Genomic DNA, 26,743 nt, shown 5'->3' with positions numbered 1-26,743 from the left:
ATTTTAAAGTTTTTTATGATTGACAAAAGACTTCTTTTTTTAGCCATTAAAAAACTAAAAGTATCCTGACAAGAGATTCTGGTTTTGAAGTATGTCACACCCAGGTTACCCAGCCATGAATCTCAGTTCATTTTTTAAAATGAGGTCTATTTCCTGTAATTTTAGATATTTTAGAGTACAATTATTTTACATTTTTATGATGCCTTTGGGGTATCATTACAAATATTTTTATGTGTTTAAACTTAGGAAAGAAAAATTAAGTAATAGCTTCTCTTATAGGGAGCTGTCAACTCTCTCCTGGACAAAAATCTTTGTTTTAAAGCAATCTAGAGATTTATATCCCTAGTAACCATAGAAATTAATCTTAAGCTTTAGAAAAAAATTGCATAAAATGCTCTTTATTTAATTAAAATCAGAGCTCATTCTTAGAAATAAGAACCTTCTTTTGAACAGAAAGAATTTTCCACAGAGTATAGGTGGTACTCTTTGTGATAAATGAATCACGCACATTTAATTGACTTTTGAATTGTGTGCATAGAAAGTTAAGCACTTTGTTGGAAAGGATTCGCTCAGGGACTATATTCACTGAAAACTTTTCGTAAGAAAAGAAAGTGAAACACAGGATTCAAACAGTGTTTGTAGATTATCTGAGTGTGAGCAAGAAAAAAAGCATAAAGAAAAGCATTTAACAATAACAATTAGGAGAATCACTCATACGGGAGGTCACTTTGTTTTTATTAGGAAACTGAAAATATTTTTCAGCGTGCCTTAGTATGACGATCCATCGACACATCATAAATCAAATTTCATTTTGTGATGACTATCACTTTCTATTTCACATGCATTAAAAAAGACATGTTCTGAATTCTGCTTATCACCATATGACTAAGAAGTTTATTTCAGATTTAGAAACCAGTCGAGGATGTCTGGGGCAGTCAACAATGCTCTGCTTAGCCACTCTCTTCCCTAGTAGTCTGAAAAAAATGTGTGCATTTAAGAGATGGTAATGACAAACTCCTCAAATATTTTTAAAATGTCAAAGTTTTTAAGGCTTATAAAATTCAGATTCTGGGCAAATCTGAGTACTTCCAAATTTAACTTACATGAGATTTAAAATTCATGGCTTCAGATTTTTCTCCGCATAATAAATAATTTTAAAAGTTAGCCACATTCTGATTCCATTATATTTTTAAAAACCCACTTATTTGGAAAAAAAGATATTGCTGATCATGTCATACAATATTAAATATCCATAAAGTGCTCAGAAAGTGTACTGTAAACACCAAGTAAAGTCAAACTGCAAATATTTCTGCTTTCAGACAATCAAAGTCTTTGGAGAGGCCTGAAATAGGTGTTTCTCTACACACATTTAGGCACCACTAAAAATGCTAAACATTATCATTTTCTCTAAGCAACCCCAATTTTTGGAAAAGGCACAGGCATTCCCAACCCACACCCCCCTCCACTGCCCATGGCTAATTTCATAGTCCTACGAAGAGAAAATTTACTAGGCACTTAAGGGAATCAAGACATCATGGTATGTGTAATGAGTTGCAGAAAGAGACAGAAAGTGATTAGGAATTGTAAATAGTAAGAATAGGTAGTTTCCACTGTATTTAACTGACACCACAGCATATTCACCTGGTAGTTCTAAAAATGATTCCTCTATGATTAAACAAAATTGTTTTTGTTTAGGTGGGAGAAATATTGATTCAAATGACGCATCTTATTATCTTCATTGTAGGCTGCACACTTCCACAGCAATTGGTCCTCCAAGTAAACAGTACCTATCATGAATTTTCACTTTTAATTCAAATTATAATAATCAATGATACTAGAAATCTAAATCTATACTAAAGCATCAATAGAAAATATTGTTAATAATGGTTTTAAAATAATCGCAAAGCATAATGCTGTTTCCAAGTTTTTACAGTATGGTTAGAAAAACAAAATGTAGGTGTTCTACTAGAAATGTAGCTGGAATATCTTCATTCCCCTCTGTTTTTAACCTTATACATGCAAGAAATTATGAAGATACAACAGCCTCATTTTCATGGGAAAACAGAACTGGAAAGAGGTTCGTGGGCTTTCAATCACATGTGGTTTGAATGTCTTTAACTCTTTTCCCCCTCATGCAAGAAAAGTCAACAAGGTAAATATATGTTATTTTTCAGTACCTCCATAAGCCCATATCCCATGGTGGTATCCTTTAGGATTTTATCTCAAAGTCTTACACTGGGGTCAGGTAAGCTAGGCCTACAAAATTGTTTTGAGGGTTACATAACATATACATGAGCACACTGAGGTGATAAGAAGACAAATGCTACAAAGTAAAAACTGATAATGATCACAGCACCAAGAAAGTATTTATTAACTATTTGTACACTACATATTGTACAGTATATATATTTGGGCTCACAGTGTACCCTTGGTCAAGTTCCTTCTCCAGGCTTCAATCCTTGCTAATAAAATGAAGAGACTGCATTCCCTGATCCCTAAGGTCTAGTCCAGCTCCCCAAATTCCCTGGCTTCTTGCATTTGACTGAAGACTGAACAGTATACTTTCAAGTGATTTTTCATATCCAAGTCTCAGTGCTGTGCTTCACTTACAAGGCAATGGATTTAGCGTTCATTTCTGATGACTACATTACAGAGCATATTCCATATTTCATTGAATCTTCACAAAAGTCCTCTAATATGATCACTTCTCCCATTTTATAGGTAAGAACAGTGTGCCTCAGATATGTTAGAGTTGCTATTTAATCCTAGATCTCTCTTATTAACTATCCTTGTTCTTCCCCTGATGCAAAAATAACAATATATTGAATCACATGCTGAGGAATTAACAATCAAGCTCCAGGTTATGTGTAAAATGCTTTGCGCAGGTTACATACAGGTGGGAAGCATCTCCCTATCTCCATGGTGCCTGTCTTACAGAGCTAAACCAAAAAGCTGCGTGTCCTTAATTGCAAAAGGTCATTAGGAGCCCCACATGTGCCAAGAAATCAAGGAAAGAAGAGATTACAAAGGTCTAGAAAACAGAGAGAGAGTGACTTTTAACCTGAAAGCAGAAGAGGGAAGATCTGATTGGTCTCATGTAGGGCCCTGTAAAAATTATTTATCCTTTCCCCACCCTGCTCCATAAGGCCCCCGGATGATTCTAACGTACAATCAGGGTTGAGAACCACTGATGTAGGAGCCAGAGCAAAGAGGTTGAGCATGGACTTTGGAATCAGACTGCCTGGATCTAATGCAGGCTGACATTCATGAATTATACAGCATTCCAAACTTACTTAACCTGTCTTTGCCTCAGTTTCCTCACTTGTAAAATAGGAAAGATAATAGTACATGCCTCAGAGTGTGTGTGAGGATGAAATGCAAAGGGCCTAGAAAAGTGCCTGGCATATATAAGTACTAGGCTAATATTGGAAGACCTCAAATGTCTAGTGAAGGATTTCTGTAAGCCAACAATGTTAAACTGTTCTCTTACAAATGATGGAGACGCAAGATGGCAGCTTTTCTTCTTTCTTTTCTGTCTTTCTTCTCTCTCTCTTTCTCTCTTTCTTTCTGAGACAAGGTCTTGCTCTATCACCCATGCTGCTGTGCTGTGACATGATCATAGCTCAATGCAGCCTCAAACTTCTAGGCTGAAGCAACCCATCTGCCTCAGCCTCCCAAGTAACCCAAGTAACAGGCACGCGTGTCTGGCTAATATTTTTTCTTTTCTTTTTTTTTTTTTTTTTTTTTGAGAGACAAGGTCTTGCTCTGTTGCCCATGCTAGTCTCAAACTCCTGGCCTCTAGAGATCCTCCTGCCTTGGCTTGCTTTCTTTTATATTTAAATTGTACAATTAAATGCAAAAACAAAGATAATCTTGTATTAGTCCACCTCCAGCACCTCCCCCAGACCAAATTTTTAAACAGGAAAATGACCTAATAAAATTCATTTTTAGGCAAATGAATTTTGTTGAGTAAACTCAAACAAGTTTTTAATCCTAGTGCAAAGAAATGGAACAAGTTAAAATGCAAAATAGAATAGCAGAGCAGTGGTTCTATCTGTCCATATTCACATTACACGCTCTAAAAATTATTCATGTTTGAAATACTGGGAAGGTGAATAAGAACATCTATGATTATCGGATAATGCAATTTTTTAATCCTATAGTTGAACTATATTTCCTCAAATAATGTACCTTAAGACACGTTACACTTTCCATATACACTTTCAAAAATGAGATTTCTCTTTTTATAAATTCTTTACGTTTCCAAGAGAAAGGTAAAGCAAACAATCTAAGATCCTCCATTTAAAAATGAAGAAACTGAGTGTCAGAGGGACTTGCCAAAGCTGCCAATAAGCGAGATGAACACTGATTTCTTAAATAGCAACGCCAGTGGTAAGGTAACAGAGAGGCCTAGGCAGCAGGATGAACTGGCACCCAAAAATCGCTGAGGCTCTCACAACTTGATAATCCCCCATCTCCAAACACAGTCCAGTGAGATCCTGTGTCTTGGTTATGAGAACAACCTCACAGCTGATCACTGTCTCCTACTGAACCACTGCAGCCAACCCGCCATCAAGTCCTCCAGCTTCTACATCTTTAAGGGCTCCTAAATTCACCCCCTTTCGCTCATCCCATCAGCCTCGCTCTTGGATTCCTCACTTGTGGCCCTGTCTTTGCAGTCTCTACCCTTTCTAATGCAACATCCACTCTCCCACACCACCCACTGAGCTTACCCAAGCCTTTGCGCTAAGGAGGAAAAGCTGAGGCCTAACATATTTGTGCTATTTTATAATCAGGAGCTTCTGCATGTCATTCTTCAGCCTTGGATGGTGCTGCCCAATCCAACTGTGGGTAGAAAGGTTGACATCTTCTCTCTAATCCCTTCTATGCTAAACAGCTGTCACACCATGAGTTTGGAGAAAAAATTACCACCAGTCATGTTACACTACGGTGTCATGCAGGAGACTAAAATTCAGTAAGCCTTAAGCACTTAGGATGCAAAAAAGAACAGATGCCTGAAATAACTACATGATATGCATGGGAAGCAGCGACTTACACACCCTTTCAAGGAGGTGGGGAGAACTCCTTCATAAGGCCAGGACAAACTAGCCTGCATCTAAAGAAGACTTAAGTAGAGTGCCTAGACAATGTCAGGGTGGGCTTCCTCATGTTTTACATGAAACAAACCCCACAAAGCCAGCGTTTCAACCAAAGCAGTTTGTGAGGATGATGGCTCCAAATCTAGGCCCTGGATTGGCTGTACTGGCCCACGGTGGACACTGTCCAGGCTCCCCCTCCGGCTCCAGGGCCAGGCGAGGGCAAGACAAGATGACTCCCACACTCCCCAGTACAAGGTCTCCTTGGTATGGGGTCAGGATAGCTCGACCTTCAATTTGCTCTCAGAGGCACAGGCTGAATTCCCAGGATTACTGGACAATATGCCAAGGAGGAGCACAGACTTCTGTTTTCTAAAATGCCTATAATGCACCATCAGGGCAGAAAAACCAGGGGGAGAAATGTTGTACTTAATCATCACTGACTGATCAGGCCCTGGAACTAGAACATGTTACTTTATTACAACATGTGATTAAAACCGAAAACAGCAATGAATTAACTAAATGTCTATTCACTCATTCAATATCACTTATGTAACACTATGCACCAGAGTTTTATACTGTCCTACAAACACTAACTCATTTAATTCTCATTAATGACCTAATAAGATTGTCATTATTTTATACATGAGAAAACTGAGTATCCTGATTTTACATAGGAGAAAACTGAGGCCCATAAAGGTTAAGTACTGTGCTCAATATCCCTCAGCTAGTACATAGCAGAACTGGATTAAAACCCAGTTAATCTGTCTCTAGAATCTTTATACCTAATTACTGTCCATACTGCCTAACATGTTATCACTGCCTTAAATACAAATAAGGTCTGCCAGTAAAAAAATGTGTTCGCCGATCCTCAGGATCACCTTGTCCTATTTTCCTGAGATATATCAACTGTATTTAGAATAAAATTTGTCTTGTTCCTGCAGAGGTAAACTAACATCAACTTTACCTTCCAAGACACAAGAATGTAAGGAGGTAATATGCCTCTGTCCAGAGATAATGTATTCACAGGTGCCTCCGTCTAAGGTCTATGGTCTGTCAAAGAAAGGGATGATGACCAATTCATGTAAGTGGGCGATGTTGTGTTTTCCTACGTACTAAAAACAGTCACATAAGACTTTAATAATGATATTAATTAGGAAATTCAAACTGAGTCATCCTTTTCTAGATAAAGGGAATTCTTGTTCCACAGACACTCAGTGCATACTGTTTCTCATAAAGAAAAACTTACAACTCATGTATGTATGTCTTCCCTAAAGTTGAGGGCTTTTTTTTCTTTTTAGATTTTTTTTTCCCTGAAGGGAGGCACTCCCAGCAAAAAGAAGCAAGTAGATTTGCAGTGACTTTTCTTCGCAAAATAGTACTTGATAATAAGATCAATGATGATAATATACCCCCCAAAATAATATTACTGCCAATATATCAGAAAGGTGTCCCTATTAGACTTACTACATCTTAAAACACTAAATTAGAACACAGTAGCACTGGTGGTTTTTGTTTGTTTTGTATCTTCAATCCTCAGCCCAATGACTGGCACATAATAGGTACTCCATTAATATTTACTGAATAAGTAAATTAAAGTAAGCACCTGTGTTTGGACTATCTATATCATTGCTCCAATCCAAAATCAAAGACTTCATAATCTCTCCAAGGAGAACAGTTTTGTGATACTAATTCACTGGTGTACAAACACTATTGTCAGAGCAAAACTATCAACTAATACAAAATAGGCAGTCAGGACATTTAAGGAGCATAATAAAAAATAGATTATATTCATGTAAGCATAAATCAAATAGCAAAGCAGTTTAAGTTTTAAGAAAAAGATCTAGCTTTTTTTATTTGATAGAAAGAGAGAGAAAGATGTGGACAATGAAAGAAACTAAACACTAGGAAGAATACAGAATTTCTTTCTCTGAAGGTCTTTAGAATAAGTAAGACATCACCTGTTTCACAGAATTTAGGGTTATTTTTGCAAGAAGACAAAGTTCACCTAGATAGCATATACTAGCTCTAGAATTCCTTGGTTATGGCATATGAAACAAAATATACAACTAAGCCAAACCAGCAAATGAAGAAGCTGAAAGTGCCACTTCTTAGGAGAGGAATAACAATTTGAGGCTATCATGAATTTACATAAGACAAACATTTCAAAAATTTATCCTGGTGCCTAACAAAATTTCCTTAAAAGATCTTTTCTTTCAAATTAAAAACAGTAGCTTTATTAATGCACAACCCATTTCAAATTTGAAACACAACTCTAAACCGTACCTTGTGGAATGGAAAGCCATAATTGTAATGTGGAATGAGACCAACTGAAATCAATATAAGAAATTTGAAGTAAGTAAATACTTTTTTTCCTGGGGGTAGTATAAAATGTATGAAATTACAGTAGTAAGAAGTTATTAATCTGAAATTATAAAGTGGAATGCAGGACTTCAAAATATTCAAAGATTTTTCAAAGAATTCTGAAAGCAAAGAAAACCATACTGTGCTCTGAAAAAACTTACCTTTTAGAAAAACAGCATTTCATTTGCACAGCTGCTTGCCCACGTTGTACTGCAAAGAAACAGCAAAATGGATCCCAGCAAGCCTAGCACTGATTAAAGCTGCATTTTCAGATTCATAGGTATTCACTGACTGGCTTCGACACTAACATTCATTATTCAATAGCTAATCCAACTTAATCATTAAACCTGAACCAGGTGAGAACAGGAACTGTCAAGTTACTTACACAATAGAACATCCTATCAACGAGATTTATGAAAACTTCAACAATCACTGGGCAAAAAATCACTAGTAGCAGAATGTTATCTTCAGGTCAGAGGAACTAACTAGTAGGCACTCCGAACTGCTTGCTAAATAAAAGAATAAAACAATGTGCGTTCAGTGGGGGGAAATGGCTTTTCAAATCGACTTTTTTTTTTTTTTCAAATAAAATGACTGCTGTTTAAAACAGTTATTTGTGGATTTGACCCAACTGCTCATGTTCCAAATGGGTCACTGTCCCTGACCACTGGGATCCTCACCATGGGGGCAGAGGTGAGGCAGCTGTATGTGACTATCCCAGCACAGGCATCAGGGACTATGTGTCTATGATCCTATCTTCAATGAGATTTTTAGAGTTTTCTATCACTTGGTGTTACAAAAAAAATTTAGCTCTTCAATTCTTATTTTCTCCAACCTTATTTTCTGCTTATAGTGGAGAGTTTATGAGATATGCAAAATATAAGGAGGAAGATAAAATCAGTCCATAATAACATCACCTAGAAACTCTTTTATCACTGTAATAATATATTCTTTTCCATTTTATGCACATAACTTGACCCTGTGTATCCATGGGTTCCACACCCACATCCATGGATTCAACCAACCATGGATGGAAAATATTTTTTTAAAAAGGATGTTGCACCTGTACTGAACATGTGCAGATTTTTTTCTTGTTACTATTCTCTAACCAAAACAGTATAACAACTATTTACGTAGTACATACATTGTGTTGGGTTTTATAAGTAATCCAGAGAAATAAATAGGAGGATGTCTGTAGGTTATACACAAATACTGCACCTTTTTACCAGCAACCTGAGCATCCACAGAGTTTGGTATCCAGAGGGAGTCCTGAAACCAATCCCCTGAGGATACCAAGGGATGACCATATAGCCCTCATATAAGTTAAACCATATTATATGTAATTTCTGTATTCTACTTACTTTACTCAACACCATGAGTACATGTAATTACAAATTCTTCTAAAAAATTACCTTTAATGGCTACATAACATTTCATTGCTTAAATTTACCATAATTTGGCCAGGCACGGTGGCTCACACCTGTAATCCCAGCACTTTGGGAGGCCGAGGTGGGGGGATCACCTGAGGTCAGGAGTTCAAGACCAGGCTGACCAACATGGTGAAATCCTGTCTCTACTAAAAAATACAAAAATTAGCTGGGCGTGGTGGCGGGCGCCCATACCCTCAGCTACTCGGGAGGCTGAAGCAGGAGAATTGCTAGAACCCAGGAGAAGGAGGTAGCAGTGAGCCGAGATGGCTCCATTGCACTCCAGCTGGGGCCAACAACAGCAAGACTCCATCTCAAAAAAAATAAAGTAAAATAAAAAATTTACCATAATTTAACAATTTCTCTGTTGTTGGACACCTAGTTTGTTTCTTCTAATTTTTCACAAGGACAAATTATGCTGTAATGAACATCTTTTTGCTAAACTATACCAGAGTATTTTTGTTCATTGAACCTGTTGTCTGATTTTGTCATTCCTTAACATAACGGCTTTAAAAAGGAGTTACAAAGTTAAAAGTTAGGAGCATTTCTAAAATATAGCCACATTTTTGCTACATGGTTTCTCATTCTGTTTGCCTCACAGCATCCCTCCCAGCCTCCTAGGCAGGCAGGCCACACTCCAGGACCATTGCTGCCACCTCTCTCTCACTGTCGGTCAGAATGACTGCATTTTAAAACAGTAAACAACATGATTATTCTAATGCAATTAAACCCAATTCTTTCACTCGTTAGTGATTATTTTATGAGGGAAAATCTATATGAGGGAAAATAAGACCTCAGTTTCCTCATCTGGAAAATGAGGGGAGTCACACTACATGACCTCTCAGACTGTTTTGCGTTCTAACATTTTATGATTCTTATCTTTTGCTGTGGAGACACCGAGTGTTTGGGTTCACAGGACACTAACAGAAGAACAAAATGTAACCTATTCACTTAAAGCTGTTCAGCTGTTATTTAATCTTGCTTCTCTGGAAGCAGATCATGAACAATAACTCTGCAAATTGGAAATACTTAAATACGAATGCCATACTGTTTTATAAAAAGAAAGATAACATTTACTTCTGGTATTTAAATACATAACCCAGTTTTTGATTCTCAATTCAGGCTCCATAAAACTAGATGCCACAGCTGGAAATTCTGATTCAAACTTGTAACTTCACAGAAAACCAGATGCTATATTAAAGATAAGGTTTCCTGGAGAAGTATAGCATTTTAAAAGGCAACTGAAAATCTGTATTAGATTTTCTCAGAAAAACAGAAAGCTCCAGGATACTCCTAAGCATTAAGAACCTGCACATTAATGGAAAGATGAAGCTGCCAATCTGCAGTTAATATGTCTAAACAGCGTAGAACATACTCATTTGATGTACACACAAAGACCTCTATTAGGTGTAATATACCTAAAAGTATCTGCCAGATACCTCGAAAGCACTATAGGCAAAAGGGAAACAAATGACAGCACTTTTTTTTTTAATTTGGTGAAAATTACATTAGTATAAAATGTACCAAAACCACCCTAACATTGTTTTAGTAAAGAATTTGAGTGGAACCTTCTTATTACCTGAAAAACAGTAAAAATTACCTAAAACAATGTAATTGGGAAAACAGAGAAAAAGAATTTAGGGAAATGGGCAGTGTTACTAAGTTAGCAAGAAGCTAGGAGTCAATAAAAACTGTCCTTGTAAAAGAATATTTCTGTTCTTGAAAATTAACTTCATGGCATAAAAGACTACTCAAGGATAAAACTTTTCCTTTTATATATTTTCAAATGAAACTGAAAAGGTTCACAGGTTTGGAGTCAAATTTTACATAAAAAGTTTTTCCCTGTATTCAATATCAGTGAAAAAAAAATATTGAGTTCTTACTGGATGCCTTGAGTTGAGGAAACTGTGTTGAAGAAAAAAAAAATACACAGCTCTTTGCCCTGTTGTAGCTCTCAGCAGCAGTCCACATAACGGAGGGATGGGTATCCCTGGAAGTGGAGGCTGAATTGCTAAGGTGTGTGTGTGGCACATGTAATTTCAAGGGAACTGATGTCTAGGTCCCTAACCTTCATCTGTCTTCCTACGCAGATCTGCATGAGAATCTGCCATGACACACACTTCATCGGCTCTACTTTCCCACATGCCCGATGCAATCTCCTTCTCCTACTTCAGAAAACAAACACAGAGTTCTCACCAAACCCACCCCTACTATGCTGCGCTGTCCCGGATATAAAAACCTGAAACAAAACAACGCTCAGAAATCCTGGGGAAGCTGAGAACGTGAATGACTCTAATAACTGGACAACAGAGCCTCTCACAAGTCAACGGCTCCCAATTTTTTTCCATCCAACAAAATTAATAGAGAATCTAACTGAGTTGTCGTCTGGCAGGTCACTAAAAAAAGTTAATGACAGTTTCGGCATGTAATTCAGAGGAAGTTCCAAGAACTGCGTGGTGTGGCAGTGCCCTAACAAAAGCTCCCTTCTTACCTCCTTGTTTATGTGAATGAGGGTTCTCAGCTCTTAACGTCACTAAGAAATGAAAGTTAAGAATGAAATTGATATTAAACCTTGTCAGATTCTTTAAAAAACTAATATTCATCTACTTGCACACAACATCAGTAGAAAAAACTAAACCTATGCATCACCTTGAGAGGCTCTTCTGATAAAATAGTGTATTTTTATTGTTGTTGTTTAATCCACATACACTAGTAATAATTACAAAGGTAACTCAACACAGAACAACTCAACATACAACACTTAGAGACTTTCGGTCATCACTGGAAATTTTTTTAAAAATTAAATTTCAATTTGCATATCTATTTCTGTTGCACAGAACTATGATAAAATGATCAATAAAAGATTTCTGGGTCACAGGAGCACCAAAATCTCAGAAATCACCACTAAAGAACTTATCCATGTAACCAAAACAACCTGTTCCCCAAAAATTACTGAAATAAAAATTTTAAAAATATTTCCAAGCATAAACCAGGATAGGATATTATGTGGGGAAAGTGAAATGGAAATGTGAGTTCAAGGAGGAAAAGGTTGTAAAATTGATGACTGTCAAGTTTTTGAGAATGGTTTTTTCAACAAATGATGGTGGATATCAAATATGGTATTCAGATTCCATGAGATACATTTAAAAGAGTGATAAAAACTTCCACTTTAAAATGTCAAGTTTTATAACACACTGAAAACTATATCCTTTGCAATTATTTAAACTTACGATAAAGAATTATAGATGTCAGATTAATAGATACATATGAGCGGTTACTCAGTTTTTTTCAAAATTCTTTTAGGGGATACATGAATAAAAATGTGTAAAGGTCACTGACTTACACATCTGGTAGGGAGAAAAACACTAAACACGTATTTACAAATAAAATTCTATGAAGCAAAAACATAAGCATACCATGAGAGCTGTCTGAAACAGAGGAACAGCATCTGTAAAGGCTGTGAGGTGGAGGAGAACATAAAATGTTCAAGGAATCAAGCTGGATCATGCCATGCTTTCTAATCTAGAGTAGAGATTACTTATTTTTTTTTTCTAAAGAGATACCTGGAAGGGAGTGTTTTAATCAGGAAAATGATCTATTCAGATTTACTTCTTATGTATTTATTATCTCTCAGAAAAAAATCTGTGGCTTATCAGTAAAAACAGGGAATTCATTCATTCATTCATCCATCAAATCTTAACTGAATATCTGTTTTGTGCCAGACTTTATTAGGCACTCAGGATACAGGAGTACACAGACAATAAAGCTCTGATACCTCTCGAAACTTAGCAAGAAGTATTTACTTTCAGAGAAGGAAAAGTGAAGTTAAATGGGAGACTAAGAGAAAATATTTGCAAATTATACACATGACAAAGGACTTGTTGTTCAGAATGTATAAAGTACTCTCAAAGTCAAAACTAAGAAAACAAAAAACTAAATTAAAAATGGGCAAAAGACTTGAACAGACACTTCACTAAAGAAGGCAAGGGGGGCACATGAAAGATGTTTGGCCTCATTAGCTATTAGAGAAATGCTAATTAACAATGATGTATCACTACACACCTATTAAAATAGCTGAAATAAAAAATACTAACAATACCAAGTGTTGGGAGAATGTGAAATAACTAGAATTCTCATACATTGTTGGTGGGAGCACAAAATTGTACAGCCACTTTAGAAAATAAGTAGCTGTTTAAAAAAAAATAGTAGCCTTAATGAGCCCTAATTCACATAGCAAACAATTCATCCATTTAAATTGTGCAATTCCATGGTTTTTAGTGTATTTGAAAGTTGTGCAATCATATTTCCACAATCTGTTTTAGAACATTTTCATCACCCCCAAAATCCCATACCCATTAGTGGTCACTCCCCATTTCCCCCAACACCCCCAGTGCTGGGCAACCGATTTACTTTCTGACTCTATGGATTTGCCTGTTCTGGACATTTCATATACAGCGGTTCCTTCACTTACCGTGGGGTTATGTCCCAATAAATCCATCATAAATTGAAAATATGGGAAGTCAAAAATGCATTTAATACACCTAACCTACCAAACATCGTAGCTTAGCCTTGCCTACCTTAAGTGTGCTCAGTACACTTACAGATGTATTTACCTACAGTTGGACAAAATCATATCCAAAGAATGCTGGCTACACAGTACACTGCAAAGTATGGGTTGTTTACCCTCATAATTGCATGGCTGACTGAGAGCTGATGTCGAGCATCAAGAGGGAGTGTCGTACCGCACATTGCTAGCCTGGGAAAAGATCAAAATCCAAAACTCGAAGTATGGGGATGGGCGTGGTGGCTCACGCCTGCAATCCCAGCACTCTGGGAGGCCGAGGCAGGCGGATCACTTGAGGCCAGGTGTTCGAGACCAGCCTGGCCAACACGGCGAAACCCCATCTCTGCTAAAAATAAAAAAATAAAAAAAAAAATCAGCCAGGCGTGGTGGTGCACATCTGTAATCCCAGCTACTCAGAAGGCTGAGGCATGACAATCACTTGAACCTGGGAGGTGGAGGTTGCAGTGATCTGACATCAAGCACTGCACTCCAGCCTGGGTGACAGAGACTCTGTCTCAAAAAACAAAAACAAAAACGAAAAATCGAAGTATGGTTTCTACTGAATGCTTATCACTTTTGCAGCACTGTGAAAGTTGAAAAATCATGTCCTGAACCTTAGTAAGTCGGAGACCATGTGTAAATGGAATTATGCAATAAGTGGCCCTTTGTGCCTGTTTTTTAATTTAACTTAGCATATTTTCAAGGTTTATCCATATTGTAGCAGGTACCAGTACTTCATTTTTTATTGCCAAATAATATTCCATTGTATGGATATACATTTTATTTATCCATTCATCAGTTGATGAATACTCAGATTGTTTTCACTATTTGATTATTATGAATGATGCCACTATGAACATTTGTGTACAGGCAGTTTCTTATACCATTAAACATACACTCACCAGATAACTTAGGAATCCCCTAGGTATTTGCCCTAGAGAAATGAAAATGTATGCTCATGCAAAAATCTGTATACAAACATTTGTAGCAGTTCTATTCATAATTGCCAAAAACTAGATACAACACAAATGTCCTTCAACAGGTGATAGATAATTGTAGTAACTTCATGTAACGGATACTACTTAGTAATAAAGAAGGAACTATTGATACACACACATCTAGAATCAACCTTAAAGGCATTATGCCGACTAAAAGATGTCAGTTTCAAAGGGTATATATGATCTCATTTATATGATGTTATTGAAAAGACAAAATTATAGCAATGGAGAACAGTTTGTGGGTTCAAGGGAGTGGGTGTGACTACAAAAGGACAGGATGGGAGTTTCTGAAGGGAGATGGAACTGTTCTGCATCCTAATTGTGAAATGGTTATACAAAACACACATACACACACAGGGAGAGAGTACAAGACCCCCAGTGGATGCCTGAAACCAAGGATAGCATTGAACTCTATAGATACTATGTTTTTTCTATACACACATACCTATGATAAAGTTTAATTTACAAATTAGGTAGAGTTAGAGAATAAATGCAATAATAATAAAATAGAAGAATTCTCACAAGTTATGTGAATGTGGTCTCTTTCTCTCCAAGTATCTTATTGTACTGTACTCACCTTTCTTTTTGTGATGAAGTGAGAGGATAAAATTCGAACCGCAGTTGACCGTGAGTAACTGAAACTGGAAAATTAAACTGTGGATAACGTGGGGGATGGGACTATTGTACATAAAATGCTAAAATTCAGAGAACTGTATTAGCAAAAAGGTCAAGCTTACTGTATGCTAATCTACAAATAACACTTAAATTTTTAAAAAGCAGCTCTTCCTAAGCCAGTGCTCAGCAAGGAGAAGGCCATGTTCAGTTGGAGCGCCAAGATTGTGAAGCCCAATGGCGAGAAGCCAGATGAGTTCCAAAGAATGCTAGCAACACAGTACAAGACGGCATGACACTCCCTCTTGATGCTCAGCAGCAGCTCTCAGTCAGCCATGCAATTATGAGGGTAAACAACCCATACTTTACAGTGTACTATAAAGAGTCCGGCATCTCCCAGGCTCTTCTGGAGCTGGAAATGAACTTGGACCTCAAGGCTCAGCTCACGGAGCTGAATATTATGGCAGCCAAGGAAATGGAAGTTGATGGTGGTCAGAAAGCTATCACAATCTTTGTTCCCGTTCCTCCACTGAAATCTTTCCAGAAAATCCAAGTCCGGCTAGTATGCGAAATGGAGAAAAAGTTCAGTGGAAAGCATATTGTCTTTATCGCTCAGAGGAGAATTCTGCCTAAGCCAATTCGAAAAAGCCGCACAAAAAATAAGCAAAAGCATCCCAGGAGTGCACTCTGACAGCTGTGCACAACACAAGCCTTGAGGACTTCATCTTCCCAAGCGAAACTGTGGGCAAGAGAATTCACGTGAAACTGGACGGCAGCCGGCTCATAAAGGTTCGTTTGGACAAAGCCCAGCAGAACAACGTGGAACACAGGCTGAAACTTTTTCTGGTGTCTCTAAGAAGCTCACGGGCAAGGATGTTAATTTTGAATTCCCAGAGTTTCAAGTGTAAACAAAAATGACTAAATAAAATATATTCACAGTAAAAAAAAAAAGTTAAAAAGCGGCAGCTAGCTAGAAAAATATACGAGTCTCCTAGTCCCTTATGTTCTAGCCTAGAAAGGAAGCATTCCGTATTTACTGCCTGCTTACCACTGATCGGTCACCATGCCACAGAGGCGACCTCAGAACAGATGACCTTGGCTATCCTAACACAAAAGTAAAAGGTATTCTGAGTCCAATTATAGGATGTTTTTAACTTCAACACTAGCTGGCCTTCCATCACTGCTCAGGAGAATTATTAATCACTATTAAATAAAATGGATCATGGCTGACACTCCCCCTAGTGCACAGGACACTGAAGTGCCCGTGCGAAAAGCACCTGCTTTTAGGACTTCAACTTAGGGCTCATATCTGAAACCACTGTTACTTTGTTTTTGTTTTTTGTCTGTTCATGGTGTCTTAAGTATGTCATATGTGGACCTCACCATATCTCCCGTTTTTGCTTCTCTAGAATACAACAACCTATCTCTTTGAACTGTCCCTTCTTGCCTCCCATTTATGGCATATATCCTATATTTCACTTGAGAGGATCCCAAAAATCTGGTGAAAATCTTGTTTTTTTGTGTGTTGCACAAAGATTATATATAAAATATACATGAGAAGCTTGTTACTTGGAGACCAGGAGTACCAGATTCTAAAATGTCAGGATTATTTTGAAGTTAACAAGAAGGAGCTGCTGTGTAACAACAAACAATTTTTTTTCTTCAACTTTTATTTTAAGTTCTGGGGTACATGTGCAGGATGTGCAGGTTTGTTACATAGGTAAACATGTGCCATGGTGGTTTGCTGCACAGATCATCCCACCACCTAGGTGTTAAGCCCAGCATCCATTAACTATTCTTCCTGATGCTCTCCCTCTCCCTAGTCCCCACTTCGACAGTCCCCAGTGAGTGTTGCTCCCCCACCATGTGTCCATGTGTTCTCATCATTCAGCTCCCACTTATAAGTGAGAACAGGCAGTGTTATAAGGTTTTCTGTTCTTGTGTCAGTTTGCTGAGGATAATGGCTTCCAACTCCATCCATGTCCCTGCAAAGGACATGATCGTGTTCCTTTTTATGGCTGCATAGTATTTCATGGTATATATGTACTGCATTTTCTCTATCCAGTCTATCATTGATGGGCATTTAGGTTGATTCCATGTCTTTGCTATTGTGAATAGTGCTGCAGTGAATGTATGCATGCATGTATCTTTACAACAGAATGATTTATATTTCTTTGGCTAGATACCCACTAATGGGATTGCTAGGTCAAATGGTATTTCTGCCTCTAGTTATTTGAAGAATTGCCACTGTCTTCCACAATGGTTGAACTAATTTACACTCCCATCAACACTGTAAAAGCATTCCTTTTTGTCTGCAACCTCACCAACATCTGTTGTTTTTTGGCTTTTTAGTAATCGCCATTCTAACTGGCATGAGATGGTATCTCATTGTGGTTTTGATTTGCATTTCTCTAATGATCAGTGATGCTGAGCTTTTTTTCATATGTTTGCTGGCTGCATGTATATCTTCTTTTGAGAGGTGTCTGTTCATGTCCTTTGCCCACTTTTTAAAGGGTTTTTTTTTTCTTGTAAATTTGTTTAAGTTCCTTGTGGACTCTGGATATTAGACCCTTGTCAGGTGGATAGATTACGAAAATTTTCACCCATTCTTGTGACAAAAAGGCTGTCTTGTAACAAAAATTTAACTTGGAGTCGAAAGACCCTAATTTAAATGATCATGGGTTTTGGTTACAATCCAGCCATATTTTGGACAAATAATAAACAATAAGTATAATCAATATGTTAAAATCAATAATAAGTGTGTTAACAAAGTATGGTAAGTGGTGAAAGTGTTACGGGACAGAAAGCAAAAGTAATGCAAAGTAAGGGAAATCTAGGAAGAGTGTAGGGAAAAAAGTGAATTCTAATTTTCAACAGGGTGGTCAGGATGAACTTATTGAAAAGATGACATATAAGAAAATGTTTGAAGGGGAAGTAAAAGTTATGCAGGCAGGTATCTCCAGGCAAATACTTGGGGAAAATCATTCCAAGTAGAGGAAACAATAAGTACAAAGGCCCTAAGACAGGTGTGTATCAAGCATGTGTGATGAACAGAAAGGAGACTGACTGTCTATTAGATACTCAGGTAACAGAAATAATGTCAGGTAGGTAGACAACTATAGATGTTTCTAAGTGTAGGGTTTCAAAGAGGTCTGACCTGGAAATATAAATCTGGGAGTTTCTGGACTACAGAGAATATTTAGAACTAGGGGGCTGCAGGATATCACCACGCATCGTTTTATGAGCATTTTATAATGGGTGCCTACTATGTGTCAACTGTGTGCAAAGGAGAGAGACACAAAGAGAAACTCAGCTTCACAAAACACTCTGCTAGTTTAATTTTAGTTTAACCAAAGCAATGGAGGAAGGCACAGGAAGAGAAACACAGATCATCCCCAGTCACAGTTTTTTAAAAAAATTAGTCAAAGAAAGTTAAGAAAAAAAGATTGTGTGTAAAACATAAGTAATCTTAAATCTGGGTCTTAATCTAGGTGATTAACTGCAGGTACCTGCTACATGTCTCAGATCCTCCTTGTCAAGTTATTCATTAACATTCTTTCCATCAATCTGTCCATCAAGAAATCCATGACATGCAATTATTAAAAAGTCAGGAAACAGAGATGCTGCAGAGGCTGTGGTGAAATAGGAACATTTTTACACTGTTGGTGGGAGTGTAAATTAGTTCAACCATTGTGGAATACAGTGTGGAGATTCCTCAAGTATCTAGAACCACAAATACCATTCGACCCAGCAATCCCATTACTGGGTGTATACCCAAAGGATTATAAATCATTCTACTATAAAGACACATGCACATGTATGTTTTTTGCAGCACTATTTACAATGGCAAAGACATGGAACAAACCCAAAGGCCCATCAATGATAGACTGGATAAAGCAAATGTGGCACATATACACCGTGGAATACTATACAACCATAAAAAAGAATGAGATCACGTCCTTTGCAGGGACATGGATGAAGCTGGAAGCCATCATTCTCAGCAAACTAACACAGGAACAGAAAACCAAACACCACTTGTTCTCACTCATAAGTAGGAGCTGAACAAGGAGAACACATGGACACAGGGAGGGGAACAACACGCACTGGAGCCTGTTGTGGGGTGGAAGACAAGGGGGAGGGAGAGCATTAGGACAAATGCCTAATGCATGCAAGGCTTAAAACCTATATGACGGGTTGACAGGTGCAGCAAACCACCATGGCACATGTATACCTATGTAACAAACCTGCACATTCTGCACATGTATCCTAGAACTTAAAGTAAAATTTACAACATTTAAAAAAAGAAATCCATGCCATGGCTTGAATGTAGGTTGGAAGATGAATCAAAGGTACAATGCATTCTGACAGTTTCAAAGAGGAATGTAGCTTGTCCAGCCTATGCTAATGTGGACTCTCACAGTTCCTTGTGCCAGCAATGCTTTATCAAGGACTTCATATGACAGCTATGTTTTGTTCTATGAAACTGAACACTTGATTTTTATCATAATCATTCCTAAAAATAGTGATTTCATCTCTAATACATGAGTTTAATATAAATCGTAAAACAAATCTTAGGGAGGACAGCATAATTTTGATGCAATCCTAGTAGCAATTTCTGAATAGCCTTCGCTTCAATAGTTTGGAATATGTATTGTTTAGGTACCCAAGGCAGCCTAGAAGTAGCTATTTGAATCTATGTGGTAGGGGAATTAATAGTCCTTCTAAACCTGGGTGACGGTGTATTTGTATACTAGGGCAGCTATAAACTGAAAAATCTTAAATATGGGACTGAAAATACATACAATCACCAAACAACACTCATGATTAGTGTGTGTGTGTGTGTGTGTGTGTGTGTGTATGCCCCTAGGTTAAGGTCCTCTTAAGCATAAACTAGTTCTAGCTAGCTTTCCAAAACAGAAGGAGAGGAGATTTGAAAAATACTAAGGTAATATATGAAGGATGGGTTAAAGTTCAGGTTTTATCAACCTAAGCCCTATTGACATTTTGGGCTGGATAATACTTTGTCTGGGGGCAGAGGTGGGGGTGTTTGTGGGAGAGCTGTACATTGTAGAATGTTTAGCAGCATCCCTGGCCTCTTTCTGCTAGATGCCAGTAGTAGCCCCCTAGCTGTAATAACCAAAAATGTCTCCAGATATTGGCAAATATCCCCTAGAAGCAAAATTGCACGAGCCACTGGTTTAAATGATCAAAAGATGGGAACAGCAAGGATACAGCTCGCCTCTGCAACAACTAAACCAGATATTTAAAACTCCTCTAGAACTCTCTTAACTCCTACTTGTTTTGTCTGCATTTTAGCCTTAATTTTCTCATTGCAGCTCAGCAGTGAAAACTGGCCACCAACAGCTCCTGAGCTTTGTTTGCTGAAATCCAGGCCTCTGGACTAAGAATAATTCTTTTTCCTAATTCCAATTAAACAAAAAATCTTAGGAAAGGATTCTGATTGGCCTGATTTGAGTCTGGTTGCTATCCCTGGTCCATGACCTAGAGAGTAGAAGATACTATGGAAACACAGCAGCTTGTACTGAAACCACTTGATTGAAGCCAGAGTGGGGATCAGTTCCCAGGCAGAAGGAAGGCACTACTGTTGACAGAAGGGTGATTTCAGGACCAAGAATAGGTATGTGCCACAATCATCTACTGCTGATTAACAAGCACACCACAGAGCAAACAGCCAGGACATTACCAGTCCTGTATAATACTGAACTAGATTTGCTTTTCTGCATTTGAGGCACGTTTGTGAGTTAGGTACTCTGGGAAGCATGAGTTGGTAAGCAGGTAAGCAGAATACACAATATCTAAGCTTGAAGGCTTTTTCACCAACGTATCTTACAGTGACTTCCTGGATGACACATTTAAGTAATCCACAGATGAAAACTGGGAATATTGTTACTAAATAATGCTCAAAGTTAGACATGGCAAAAAGCTGGCAGTTCGTATGCTTTCTGGGCTATTAATAAAATATACTTTTAACATGTGACTCTGCCTCAGTCAACAGAAGACCATAATTGACCAACCATTGCTCAGTTTGTGGGCTGACAGAAAACCAAATGTTTGCCTTGAAACTCCAACTGGGTTCAAGAATAAAATCCAGGAATATAATAATAATATACATATCAAACGGACATAAGGGCATTCAATTTAGAATTTAAAGAAGGAAGCAGTCTAAGTTGAAAAATTTTAAGACTTCCCAGAGAATGAGAGGAGACAGACACAGGAAATCCTTCCCTGGTTGTCTCTTTAGGAAACCTCAGAAATTCGGTTCTATGTTAAGTAAAGAAGTACCTGTACTTTGAGAGTGGAGATTCTGATAGAGGGGTGGACCCTCGTCTGGCCTGGATCTCAAATCTCAGCTTTGCCTTAGGCAAGCCAGAGCTCATGGGGTTTCCCATTCATCTGGGATCTTCCAGTAGAAGTAGACTCAAGCGCATGATTACAGCTTTATCCCAGAAGCAGCACCACTTTATCCAGCCAGGAGCCAATCATAATCAAAGGATAGAGAAAAAGGTTTGAAGAAGGAAAGGAAAGTGTGGGGGATTTCAACCAACAGAGTCACAGACTGCTTCGTGGAAGTCATCTAATGGTCATGGCCCCTCACTGCTCTGTTCTTGGATCTTATGGTTGCTTTTAGAGGCCACATTCCCCGGTGAGCAACATACTCAAATAGACACTACTATTTTCAAAAGTAGATTATTTAAATGTGACACACTGAAAATCTATAAAATCAAGTTAGTAAAAATCACACTGCTACATCTTAAACAGACACCCGACAAAACAGCATGGCCAATGAAATCTTTAATGCTGAGTAAAAACTACCCCAGCACTCAATCTTGACAGCAAAGCCAGAGGTCTGGGATATCTCCTTGCTACTGCAGTAATGAATTGCCAGTTGACTGTGATGAGACAATCATAAACTTCTATTTTTTTCTTATAAAGACTAATGTTCCATCACTGCTTTTATAAATGATGTGATTTCTTCCCCTTTTAACCTGAGGGCAGGGGTGTGATAAAGACACTGAAGTCCTTAGTGGGGGTAAGGACATGCAATTACGTTAAGAGTCAATACTGGAGAAAGAACTATTGAGAGGGCACCTTCCGTTGCAGGAGAGAATCCAGCCTAAAGGAGACATGACATCAACCACATACTTCAAAATCCACATGGCCAGGACTTGTATATCATGGCTTCACTGTATCAAGCGGCACCTTGAAAGTAGTAAGTATTCAATACTGTTTACTGACTATTTCTGCAAGGCTTCTCCATGAATCATGAAGAAAAGGATATACGTAGATATATGAATCAGAAAAATGTTTCTCAGTCTTCTCACTGCAGATGGAGAAAGCAGTTCCACAAAAATTGCCATAAGTAAAGCTATCAACCTGTTAAGCACAGCAACAGATAGTGCAGCTTCAATGGAAAATGGAGACTTCATGAATAAAATTCATTCTATCATTGGTCTCATTAAAAACATTTAAAGTGAGAAATTTTAAAAAGTTCTATTTTTCAGTTATTTCGTTATGGCAAAAAAGAGAGTTATATGTTATTTAGATGTGATTTCTACTAACTTAAAAATTCTTCACTCCTACCTTTCAATACTAAGATTCCGAATGGATGATCCACTCTGTCCTCATTTGGTCAACAAGGAGCAAGTGCCTTTCACAAGCCAGGCACTGTGTTTTAAGCAGTAATACAATGGGATAGGATAACATCCATCTAGTCTTTGATCCGAAGGAGCTTACAATCCAGTGAAAGTGGCATAAACAGGTTAATCAGAGAATATAAAATCCAAACCACCAAAGGAGGTACCCATACATTAGGTAATGAAAGCAGGAACTAGGAGGGGGCTCTGGTCTGTGGGAAAAAAAAAAAAAAAAGGAAGACTAGAGAACGCTTTCTTTGGATCAGATAAGGGGGTATATGAGAGAGGATCCAAAGGGTCTCTCAAGTTCCTAGTCAGGAAGACTAATCTTTTGGCTTCTCTATGAAGATCCTAAGAAGCATACAATGGAGGCTAATTATAACAATAGTTCCATAAACTATGGGGACAGGAAGGAGGGAAGGAAATCATATTATCCAAGTTTCACAAGTAAATGTCTCATGAAAACATTCAACATAAGGTACTTGCAATCCTCTTTAAGTTTCACTTTCTCCATATAATTCTCAGAAAGTACATTCATGCAAGCAAATAAAACTGCTTCTCTCCCCAATAATAAAGTCCTTAAAAGTTCCAAAGGACAGTGAGACCTAAATGAATAAAACTTTAAAAAATAATAATATAATATACTAGGAATGGTTGTAAAATTTCTAGAAAAATTCATGGTCTAATATGCAATGATTACTTCTAATAAATACCTCAAAACATTTGTTTCCAGTGCTAATTGTAATGTGAATAACTGTGAATACTAAATAATGGAAAAAAAGAGCTTTGACTACCACATAAGCAGTTCTAAAAATTGTGGTGATCTTTTGTTTGCTTTGTGTTTTAAGAAAAACTTGAATAGCCAAGTTTCCTGGATAAAATTTAAATACTTTGAACTGGCTGTGGTGGTTCATGGTAATTAATTCTCACTTAAAGATTCATCAGATCATAAATTGACTTTATTAAGAGACATGATTTGAAATGGACTTTGAATACTATACACTGTATTTTATACTGGATACTAGTCTGATTAGTAAATGCAATAAAAATGTGTACCTAGAAAAAACGATAAGACATTTGACAAAAGAGAGACACACGTGCTTTAGCAGTCTACACGTATTTTTGGAGACATTAAGTGTACAACCCAACTGGAAATTACCTATAGTTTTCTAAATTTAAGAGGAAAATAAATTATTTTTTCCTAGCACATAAAAAAGAGTTATAGTCAGCAGCAACATTTTAAAGGCTACTTAAAAAAATACTACTCACTGGTAAAATCCCCTCCCCCACCCCATGCAGTCTTTTCTGCAGTGAAAATTATTGATTTTCAGGCAAGAGTAAGTATTCCGAAAACAGCATCTGATTACAGCATAAGCTATAGCTGATACAAAAGCTTTTGTGATGAGAAAAGGCAGTACCTCAAATCTAAGAAGGTAAAACACCAAGTAGCAAAAATGAATCCTTTAAGAACTATCAAACCAAACAAAAAATAAAATTAGATATAAATTCAACTTTTAGACTGTGGTCAATTGAGGTCTAGACAAAACCCTATGTTTGTTCATTGCCTAGTCTCCAGTCTGCTCCAAGTTTGAAAAGGTAATTGAACACAGTCTATAATTACTGGATTAGACACAGATGGGCTCTGTACATTTCAGGGGGAAAAAAGCACTGTTTTGATTCATTTTATGATTGCCTGTAAGGTCAGACTTTTCAAAATGTACTTTCATCTGTTAAATGGTTTCTCAAATTCCCTGGGGTATATCTTCAATAACTGTGATGTTTTAAGCAATTTGGGCCTATCAGATCCAGTCTTTGAATATAACTAGCTGCCCATTTTCTAGTATTATAAATGTGCATGTAGGTTAATTGCTACATCTCGTACATATTTTCTGAAGTTGCAGTTTTGGAGGAAAAAATTGAAAAATTATGCCTCTTTTCCGACAGGAATTGGCCATATTGATGATTTTCATATAAGAAAAAAATCTTTAGCGTATATACAAAGTCCATGAAAAATATTTTCTAACTGACTCAAGTGAAAAACAGAAACAAGGAAACATCAACATTCTGCATTTAAGTTGTAAGTAAAGTAATCTTAGATACTTGCAACTGAATAATTTATAAAACAATACATTCTTGACTAATGTGCTATGCATTTTTATTTAATAACTATAAATAAATAGGAAATATTTTGTCTGTGCTAACATTAAAACTATTTTCCAATCTAAAAAAAAGAGAAAAACTCTAAACATAACATTTTGTATCACTTGCAGTAACAATGATGTTGTTATATAACAACATATTATAAATTCATAGTGAAAAACAGTATCTAACTTGGAGAATTCAGTATTTGGTCCCTTCAGTGTAGTACCTATCTTATTTCCAAACATCCCATGTTAAAACGATTTATGCAATAGAGCTATACACAAAATTTGTATGAACATTTGTGGCATACTCAGTAGCATCGGTTACAATGCCACAGAGTCTTCTTTGCTTAGTATACTTTATCACAGAAAGTTGGTTCTCAGGCTTTAGATTTGGTCACGGGAGCTCCCGACTGTATCAAACAATCCTTTGGAAAACAGCTATAGAATTCCCAGGGCTGTTCTGAACCAGCGGTATTGGGGCTTGTCAGTACATTCTTCCCCTGATTCCCACCCACATCATGACATTAGGTGCTTCTGTTTTTTCAAAATCTCCTTTCCAATTATAGCTTCATTTTCTATTCCCAAAATTTACTTCAGTTAGCTACTGTGATACTAAATAGAAACACCCCAACATCAGAAAAATAAAAATAGTAAGACAGTGTAGAATAAAGAATAATCCCAAAAAGTTTGTATATTTTAGGAAGTTGGTTTCTTGTTGGTGTTGTGTTTTCACACACAAGGAAAAGGGGAATTTACAGACACATAATTAAAACCTAAGTTGACATTCTTCATAAAGTCACACATGTATGTAGAAAGCTTTATAATTAAAACAAAAAGATTTACAACCATGTTCAAGAAAATCTAGCAATTTTACTAACACTCTTTACAAAATGCATAAACGTGATTTACTTATAACCTCTTCCTGTCATAAAACCAAGGAGTTTCTAAACCACAAAGATAATCTCGTGTTTTTAAAAACCACTAATTTCAAAAGAAGATAATATTTTACAGAGACAAATGTTCATATCACTACCTACATGAATATAGCAATCATCATTCCCTTTATAAGTGTTTTCTTTTTCTTTATTTTTTTTTTTGAGATGGAGTCTCGCTCTGTTGCCCAGGCTGGAGTGTAGGCGTGGTCTTGGCTCACTGCAACCTCCACCTCCTGGGTTCAAGCGATTCTCCTGCCTCAGCCTCCTGAGGAGCTGGGATTACAGGCGCCTGCCACCACGCCTGGCTAATTTTTGTATTTTTAGTAGAGACGAGGTTTCACCATGTTGGCCAGGCTGGGCTCAAACTCCTGACCTTGTGATCCACCTGCCTTGGCCTCCCAAAGTACTGGGATTACAGGCGTGAGCCACCACACCCGGCCTATATGTGTTCTTATAAAATGTTGCAAATATAATGATCTCGCATGTGCTAAGGAAGTGGCTTTAAAACTTAAATCTATTATAAATGTGTTATATCTTTATGCAAAATGAACTGCCCCAATTTATATTTCAGATATATGTGGATTTTCTTATAACGGTTTGTTAAACATAAGATATACCTGTATTAAGTGACTAAAAGCACAGAGAACCATGTAAGTGTTGTAGAAAATTATTAACAATGTTCGTCCTTACTCTCCTGAGAGCTCATGCACAAAGCCAAGATAATATCAGAATAAGGCATTTGTATAGAAAACTATGACAGAACTTTGGCCTTGTTATTGTGCTGTTTAATTCTTTCTTCGAAAGGGTGTATACAAACTGAGTGCAACAAGCCAATCTAAATGGTAAAACTCCCAAGGGAGGAAAGTTTCTCTAAGTAAATCTATTTGTGAATTTAAATCTGAGTTTCACAGGACTGGTTACCAACAATTGTGCCTTAATGTAGATTAT

General features: G+C 37.2%; 1 protein-coding gene and 1 pseudogene across 4 annotated transcripts in view; one reads left to right on the top strand and one right to left on the bottom strand.

Annotated features, from left to right (window-relative positions):
• Positions 1 to 26,743, bottom strand: part of STX18 (syntaxin 18) — a 122,315-nt gene that overhangs the window by 71,964 nt on the left and 23,608 nt on the right. The window lies entirely within an intron of this gene.
• LOC101132387 (small ribosomal subunit protein eS7-like) lies at positions 15,265 to 15,969 on the top strand (annotated as a pseudogene).

Source organism: Gorilla gorilla, chromosome 3, assembly GCF_029281585.2.
Source record: "Gorilla gorilla gorilla isolate KB3781 chromosome 3, NHGRI_mGorGor1-v2.1_pri, whole genome shotgun sequence".
NCBI classification, from domain to species: domain Eukaryota; kingdom Metazoa; phylum Chordata; class Mammalia; order Primates; family Hominidae; genus Gorilla; species Gorilla gorilla.
The sequence above is the reverse complement of the archived record's forward strand: the minus strand, read 5'-3'. Positions and strand labels throughout refer to the sequence as shown.